This window comes from Palaemon carinicauda, chromosome 24, assembly GCF_036898095.1.
Source record: "Palaemon carinicauda isolate YSFRI2023 chromosome 24, ASM3689809v2, whole genome shotgun sequence".
NCBI lineage: Eukaryota > Metazoa > Arthropoda > Malacostraca > Decapoda > Palaemonidae > Palaemon > Palaemon carinicauda.
The window spans coordinates 10,649,335-10,657,832 of record NC_090748.1 but is presented as its reverse complement, the minus strand read 5'-3'; the positions used below and the strand labels follow the sequence as shown (position 1 = coordinate 10,657,832).

Genomic DNA, 8,498 nt, shown 5'->3' with positions numbered 1-8,498 from the left:
ATGCTGCTGGTGCCAGAGAGAAGAAAGGTCTCCATAGCCTTCCTGGTACGTTCCTTAGAGAAATCCTCGGTCCATACCAGGATTCCCACAGATCCCAACCAAAGATCCAGCCAGAAAGTCGCCTGCATGGAGTACTTTGCGACCTTCTCTTGGTTCAAGATCTCTGACGGCGAGAACGAGACTTGACGCAAAGAGAGCCTCTTTAGAGAGACTTCCTTGGTCAATTCTTTAAGGGAGTGATGGAGAGACATTGACGAGCAAGTTTCTGCCATGATTTCATAATACCTCCTCTGGTTGACACCCATAGGTGGGAGGAGCTTAGAGAATGAGGTTGAGCAGTAAGACTCAGAGAGACTTGAAAGCTGGGAGGTAATCTTACGCCGAACACCCTTTAACCCACGGGACCAGGGCAAAGCTGCACTGGTCTTCGGAGGCTTTTGGGTGCCCAAGACACGGTCTAGGACCATGTCTTTGCCTTCTTGCAGGGCCATCTCTGGGTCCGGCAACCTGTTGAGGGCCCTCATGATGGTCAGAACCTACCAAAAAGCATGCTCTGACCCTCTCTGGTCTCAGTCTGAGGCTGGGCTGACAGAGAGATCTTCTTCATCCACCGCCAAGGTCTCGCCTCGGGGTGGATCGCGGTCGACAACGGGAAGGCTGACTCGACTCCTGACCCACCCCCCCGTGGGTCTCCAAGTCCTGGAGGAGGACTTTGGCACCGTCTTGGAGTCTTTAGTCTTTAGGTTCCCTTCTAGGAGGAAACACAGATTCCAAGACGGAAGGTCTGGGAGTAGCGACCTTCTCAGCAAGGAGAAAACAAGAGATGGCACGGCGTTCTCTCCATAGAGTCTTCCCGTCGGTGATGGGAGGAGAGAGTCCGAAACTGACTCTTCCATCTGAGAGCCTCTCGAGTCGGTGGGTGAGGCATTGGTGGGCAGATGGGACGATGGATCCATAGGGGGAACCTCTACCATTGGAGCCCTGACTGTAGTCAGTTTGACCCTTGATGAAGGAAGCTTATCAAGAGATCCCCTCTTCCTCTTCAGGGGTGAAGCAGTCATTGTCTGTCGTCCCGGATAGGTTGAAACTGAGGAAGATCCCAAGGATATCCAAGGGGCTTCTGTCGGTCGTGAAGGAGACATCGGGACAAAGGCCTATGTTACAGCTGACCAGAACCACAGCTACTTGTTTATCGAAGCACTATCCGAAAGATCTGCCGAAGGGATAGACCTTGAAGGGTCTTTCTGCGGGATCTCCATTCCTGACACAGAAGGCTTAGGTGCTGTAGTAGTTGATTCCCTTCTGTGCATAAGAAGTTTCAGAATTCTAAAACCCTGAAACTTGCCCCCTTCCTCCTTCTTTGGCTGTCTCGCTATTATGGGTTTGCAGGGAGGGGAATGGGGCAACTACCTGATCTTTCCTAGCGGCTACTACCACCGCCTTTGGTGGCTGCAGCTGGTGATCCTCGCTTGCATGAGGATGTGACGGCCGCCGACACGGAGAACGTCAAGTAACCTCCTACTACTCAAGACGTGTTGGTGATAGCCAACGTGAAGACTGATGATTCAATGATTAATGAGAGGGACAGTGTCTCCACGTCGACGAGTGATACCGCGATAATGCAGGGTCGATCGTTACCGCTGACCGAGAGCATGGTCGGCGTGTCGTCGATCCTCGAGTAGGAGAATTACGGATCGCTGGGCGTGAAGGCTGACGGATGTATGATGATTCACATTGAAGCGATTCACGTACTGGTGGGCCAACGTGTTCCGAAGGAGAGCGACGTGATGGTTTGGGAGCGCTCTGTGCTTCGGCTGAATGCTGGATAGTTGAGTGATGGACAAGCAATTCCCGAGACGGTGATGGTCTACGTGACGTGTAATCGCTGTGGTGAACGCTGTCGATTAGGCAATTGCTGACAAGCAGGCGATTTCCGAGGTGGTGGGTGAGCAGGCGATTCTCGAGTTCTCAGCGATTATTGCGTAGAAGGTGCTTGAGGGGAAGACGAATGCATAGACGATTCACTCGTTACCGAACACCTAAGCAGTATAGTACACGAGTTGTCAATCGTTGAAGAGCAGTCAGTTGTCCACAATGGGCAGGCGATTCATGAGCTGATGGCAGGGGCAGCGATTCACACCCTGCCGGTCAATGGTAAGATTGTCTGGTGTGACGGAGAACGTTGAGACAAGATCGGGGATGGAGGCGATGGTCAGTAACCAGAGGAGTAAGGCTAGACAGTTTCTTCTGATGAAGAAGACTGAGGAGGCAAAGAGATGAAGAGATGTCTCTTGACCGAGGGATCAGGAGCACCTTGAAGGCGAAACGGAGTACGGACACGGCAAGGTCTTCTGCCGCCAACACGACGATGTACAAGCATGGGTTCAACAAGCTGACGGTCAGCAGGCCTCCGTAGAGGAGTCTCTATGTGAGACCCTTTACTGGAAAGGGAAACACTCGTCGAAGAGGTGTGCCTCAAACTTTGCTACCCGCCCCCCTGAAAGATGTTCGTCAGAGAAAGGAGCGCAGACTTTGGTGGCGGGAGAAGGAGAAAATGACCCAGTCATAGGAGCTGCTGGCAAGGCAGCAGACAAGCTCTCCGAAACAATAACGTAGACAACGGACAAGGGTTCGACGTCTGACGCTGACGCAAGCTGAAGATCAGCACCCCGGTGCAAGAACCACAGCAATGCATCTTTGGAAGGAGCTCTGGGCAAACCCCAATGACAGCCACATCTGTAACAAGGGAGAAAGAGACACGGTCTTGCTCGGGGGGAGAGCCGGAGCAACCTCACTAGGAAAAGCTGCACCGTCTCTCGAGGACCGAGGTTGGCCAGGAGTTAAATGGCCCATGCTGCTACTCACCGAGCCTCCGGAGGAAGCTGTCTGAATAGGAGCTTCGGAGCAAGGTCGGGAGGCGGAGGAAGGAGCCTTGGGTTTTTTCTGCTTTAGAGCAGCCTTCGAAGGAGAAAAATCACGCTTAGACTTCTTCCATCTACATCCATGCCTTTCCCACTGGGATGCAGACCACTCCCGACACTCATTACATTTGTTGTCTACGGCACAGCGTTGTCTTCTGCAGACGGGCCAAAGGCTGTGGGGATCCGTCTCCACAGCAGACAAACTTCCTGCATGTGTGGCCCTCTGATCCAGTACAAATCCGCAAGGCTGTAGAAGAAACACAGCACACACACTGAAAAGTAAAGGCAAATGACAGTTAATGGCAGTCAAAAATGGAGAGGAGGATGAGTGGTGACAACCGCTCTCCATCCAAGTCAAAAGCAAAGTGAGGCTCAGTCACAGGTGTGAGTGAGGGGTGTAGCTAGCTAACCGCCCCCGTACGCCCTGCTAACTAGCGGATGAGTAATCAACCCTTGCTAAATTCTAATGGCTCATCCTTTCAGCTTTGCCGAAAGTAATACGCCTATAAATAGCGTTGGTTTCTATTCCAGTTACGGAACAAATGTTTTAATAATGTTAGTGTTCTGAAAATATCTTATTTTAATAGTTAATTACTTTTCATTCACTGTAGTTTATTTATTTCATTTATTTCCTCGCAAGGCTATTTTTTCAATGTTGGAGCCTTTGGACTTACAGCATCTTGCTTTTCCAACTAGCATTGTAACTTAGCTAGTAATAATAATCTGAATACCACTCCTGGTGTGGTATCACTGGGGCTATTAGGTTCATGGAGAGATCTGGTGTTTCTCTCACCCTGTTGAGAACTATTCTAAGAAGGCAGAAAGGTGGAGAAGCATAGACATCTAGTCCACCCCACATATGTTGAAAAGCATCTTCGAATGCTGCTGAAGGATCCAAATCTGAAGAACAGTAAAGGGGTAGCTTTGTGTCGAGAGGTGGAAATCAAAGTGCTTACCATTGTTGCTATCTGAGAACTCAAAAACCATTCTCCACCAATGATCCGAGTCTTTCTGATCAGCTGATACACTATGATGTTCCTTCTGTCTGGGATGAAACAGGCTAATATAGAGATAACATTGTCCTTTGCCTATTGAAGAATCTCTACTGTTAGTTGGCACAGTAAATGAGAAACTGCCTTCCTGTTTGCAAATGTGGTGTTGTCACTCATCAACACCCCTAAGTGTCCTTGGAGAAGATAGCAAAAATGTTGCACTGTTAGTTTTGCTGCCTTTAGCTCCAAATAGTTGATGTGCTCCAGATAATCTAGTCCAGAGAATTTTCCTGAAGCTAACCAATTGTCATGGTGAGTCTTCAACACCCGGAGGAAGTGTCCCTGAAGTACCTGAATTTTGAGGGAACTACTGCTATGGGACACCCTTTCCTGGGGTTTACGGGTCTAACCATCAGAGAAGATCCTCCCTGGAGTATGCTCCTACTTGGATCAATATCTGGGGATTACAACGATGCTGAGACCAAGATGACTTCGGACCCTTTTGCAGGTGCCTCATAAGAACTAGGTGCTCTATTGAAGCTAGATCTCCCAGTAAAATCTGCCATTGTTAAGCTGGAAGTTGGAGCTGTTGGAGAAAAGGGAGGGCAGTACGATAGCGGTGAGAAATTCTGTCTCCCGACAGGAAGAATTTTCCGAGACGTGAGTTTATCTCCATACCCCAGTAGACGAGCACCTGAATCAGAGATAGAACAGACTTTTCCAGATTTATTAAGATCCCTAGCTTTTAACAAAACTCGAGGATTATGTTTCAGTGATCCAGAAAAGTCTCTATAGAGTTCATAAGGACCAGTAAGTTGTCCAGGTACTGTAGCACACAAATCCCGATGGTATGGGCCAAAGATGATACCAGTTCGAAGAACCTCATGAAGACCTGTGGTGTCGTCAACAGACCTAATCAGAGGATCTTGAACTGGTAAACATGACAAATTCGGAGATAATTTGTATTTTTCCTAACCATACAAACCATAGCTATTTACATTTGGTTTACCTTTCGGCGTAGCTGAAATGGCGAACCATTAGAATTTAACGAGGGTGTATTACCCCCGCGCTAGTTAGCAGGGGGCTAGGGGAGTGGTACTGTAGCTAGCTACCCCTCCCCCCCTCACACACCGGTGAACTGCTTCACTTCACTTAAAGGTAGGACTTGCCTTGGGGGACAGGGCTGGCGGGCAAATATGTGTAAATAGCTAAGGTTTGTATGGTTAGGAAAAATACAAATTATCTCCGAATTTGTCATTTGTTCCGTAACCGAAAAACAAACCACGCTATTCACATTGGGTGACTTACCCCTTAGGAAGGGTGGAAAGTCCCCAGCCATACTGGCTTTGGCTTTACCCGGGGACTCAGAATCCGAGTGAGTCGCACTCGAGAAAAGGAGTCCCTGCACCTCACAAGTTCCTTGCTCCGCAAGGAGACGTGTGGCCTACATAAGCTTGTGTGTGAAGGAAGAAAGTGTGACCCGTCCTAGGCAGTTGACCTGGAGTTCCAGAAGGAACTCTGGGTTAGGAAGTTCCTAATACCACCTCGTCAGGGTATGGGGGACGCGACAGTATTGACTCAATACTCGGAACACAAGGAAGCATGGTTTACCTGCAGAGGTTTGAGGTCAGCTATGCAGAGACCAGGATGCTGCTTCCCCAGTAGAGGGGACGATGAAGAAAGAAGTAAGGGCCAGACATACTTCTTTCGTTCATGCAGACTAAAACCTGATAACAATGCCCTCAACCTTCTGCTACCTGTCCAAAAAGGAGCCTGAGGTTAGACCAGCTGTTGTGTAGCCACCACGGAGCGATAGAAACGTATCGATACTCCTGTGGGTCACGTCCTGCAGGAAGCGGGCTGCGAAGGTCATTAGACGCTTCCAGACTCCAGCTTGCAGCACCTGCGTCACAGAGTAGTTCCACTCGAAGGCGAGGTACGTTGCGATGTATCCGACATCGTGCTGTAAGGCGACGTGACGGGGGAGGGTCTGGATTCAGGTCGAGATGAATGTCCTTGAGTCCGAGCTGAAGAGGTATACTGGTGACTCTCCCGTGTCCTTCCTGGGCTCCCAACCCGGCTGCACGTGAGGACAAACTGCAGCTGTTCTCAAAGATAACCCCTCGATTCCTTTACTGGCAAGAAGGAGAAGGTTTGGGTCATCTGATACAGAAGGGAGACTCAAAATCTTGAAGGAGTTGGATCGAAGGCCCGGGACCCCAAGATTCAGAGTCTAGCAAACAACTCAGGAGCGAACCTGAATGTTGCCTTCCCCTATTCTCTTGAAAGGGCGGAGTCGTACGAGACCAAGAAGATTGCTTACACACTGGCCGAGGCCAGAGTGAGCAGGAGCACCGTCCCCCAAGACGGAATACGATCAGAGGCCTGACGTAACGGTTCTTGAGAAGATCTCTTAAGGGACTAAAGAGTCCGAACCATGCTCCATGGAGGAGGTCTCACTCCGACGGGGCAGGGACGTTCGCAGCTTCGCATGAGCGAAGAAAGGTCCAGCGGGAAGGAAAAAGTCTATTCCTTTCAGCCTGAAGGCCAGGGAAAGGCTGCGCGAAAGGCTTCGCTGCCGAGAGCGGAAAAGAGTTTCCTCCCACCGAAAAGCAATAACTCCGTAACTGCTGGAGAAGAGGCCTCGAGGGAAGAGGTATCTCTCCCACGACACCAACCACAGAAGACTCTCCACTTCGCCTGGTAGACCCCTGCGGATGACTATCGCAGGTGACGCGACCTCCGCTCTGCGACTGTAGCGGGTTGTCTCTTCTTGAGGAGGCGGCGTAGTGTCTCCAGGCGTGAAGCCGAAGCGAAGCAACGGCTCGTGAAAGATATTGTAGTGTGGTTGTTTGAGTAGCCTGTGCCGTGGAAGAAGCTCTCCCGGGAGTTCCGTCAGGGGAAGCAGAGGGTCCGGAAACCGTTCTGCGTATAGTCACAGTGGAGCTCTCAGGGCCATCGAAAGGTTGACAGACAACCTGGTCGTGTTGAGACCCATTCTCAACAGACAACAATGGTGGGAAGACGCAAGCGTCGATGTTGTCCCACCGTCACCGGAAAGCATCTTGCCAAAGAGTCTTGGGGTCTGAGACCGGGGGGAAGAACAGCGGAAGCTTGAAGTTCCAGGCTGTCGCGATCAGGTCCCCCAGGCCAGGACTTGCTGGTTACTACAGGCCAAAGACCCCCAGGTACTCTCCATCTGCGAGGCTCTGCTCAGGTAGTTGGAGAGAACATTCCTCTGCCCGGAATGAGCGAGCCGATAGTGGTATTGAGAGGACCTCGGATCATCTCAGTATCTCTACTGCAAGATGCGAAGGTATGAAAATGCGTCCCTTGCTGGTTGGAATACGCCAGTGCCATGAAGTCGTCGCGCACGGAGCGACTCGGCAGGAACTGTAGGATCTGTAGAGGGGCCAGACTACGGCCCCTAAGCCTGCCTGAATGATGGGGAGGTATCCTTCCGGTCCTGACCATAGGCCTGAACCGGAACATCCCCCCCCCCCCCCCTTTTCTTTGACGAGTCCGAGAACAGCATCAAAATGTGGGGAAAGGACGAGAATATCCACTCCCATGCAAGAGGTTCCATAGGTCAACACCCATTGCAGGTCTAAACGTTCCGCTGGTCCCATAGGGGCCAGAAAGTCCGGTTAATCGTTGCTTTGATACCACCGGAACTTGGGCCGCCTAACAGGGAACTTATCCTGAGGCGACCGTTCGGGACTTTAGACGGGACAATGAGGAAAAGAGACCCAGGAAACGTTCCAAGGTAGGGCTGAAAGCTCTGCTTGACTGAGAACAGGTACTGCGACTCTCCTCAGCCTTGCCACAGTCAACTGAAGGAAGGCTCGGAGAAGGAGGCAACAGCATCTGGTGTTCCCAGACGGTCACCCATCCAAGTACTGACCAGACCCAACGTTGCTTAACTTCGCTGATCGGACGAGAAGCGGTGTTTTCAACGTGGTATGGCCGTTGCCTCAATATCATGGCCAGATACTCCAGATGTTGAGGCAGAAGTAGAGAAGGCTCCTAGCAAATTACCATGATCCCTCACTCTTGGTAAAGACCCGGAAGCTTGTCCCGGTGTTGAAGAAGGTCGAACCCGAGCCTACCGGGGTTGACCAGACCTCCAAAAAGCGAAGGAGGCGGAAGCCTGCTCCTGAGCGGCCATGAGGAAAGCAGGGAGAGTTCTCTGGGGTAAAACCTGCGATGCCGCGGCGGGATCGCCACACCGCTTCTTGAGCAGGAACACCTGTAGTCTAGGCTGAATTCCAAGAGCTTCCTGGAAGATGGATGGAATGGAAACTGGAAGTACCCGTCCTTCCGATCCAGAGCCTAAGGAGTCCTGCAGCCTCGTTACCAGTCTGATCGACTCTGCTGTTCCACGCTGGACGAAGTTTGTTCGACAAACTTGATCAGATCTGAGAGGTCGACGACGGAACTCCTGTCTCAGATGCTTTCCTATGAGAAAGGATCGACTGAAGAAGCCGGGGGGTGAAGCCGTCGACGACCCTATGGAGGACCTTCTCCTAAGGCATGGATCCTTCTGCCCAAACGGGCAAAACTCTTGCCACCCCATGGCATAGAG

At 51.1% G+C, this 8,498-nt stretch overlaps 1 non-coding gene across 1 annotated transcript; it reads right to left on the bottom strand.

The window, feature by feature from the left end:
• Nucleotides 1-7,768: 7,768 nt before the first annotated feature.
• Nucleotides 7,769-7,887, bottom strand: LOC137618564 (5S ribosomal RNA). The gene has a single exon (XR_011039766.1). It is a non-coding gene; the product is annotated as a 5S ribosomal RNA (ribosomal RNA).
• Nucleotides 7,888-8,498: the final 611 nt, after the last annotated feature.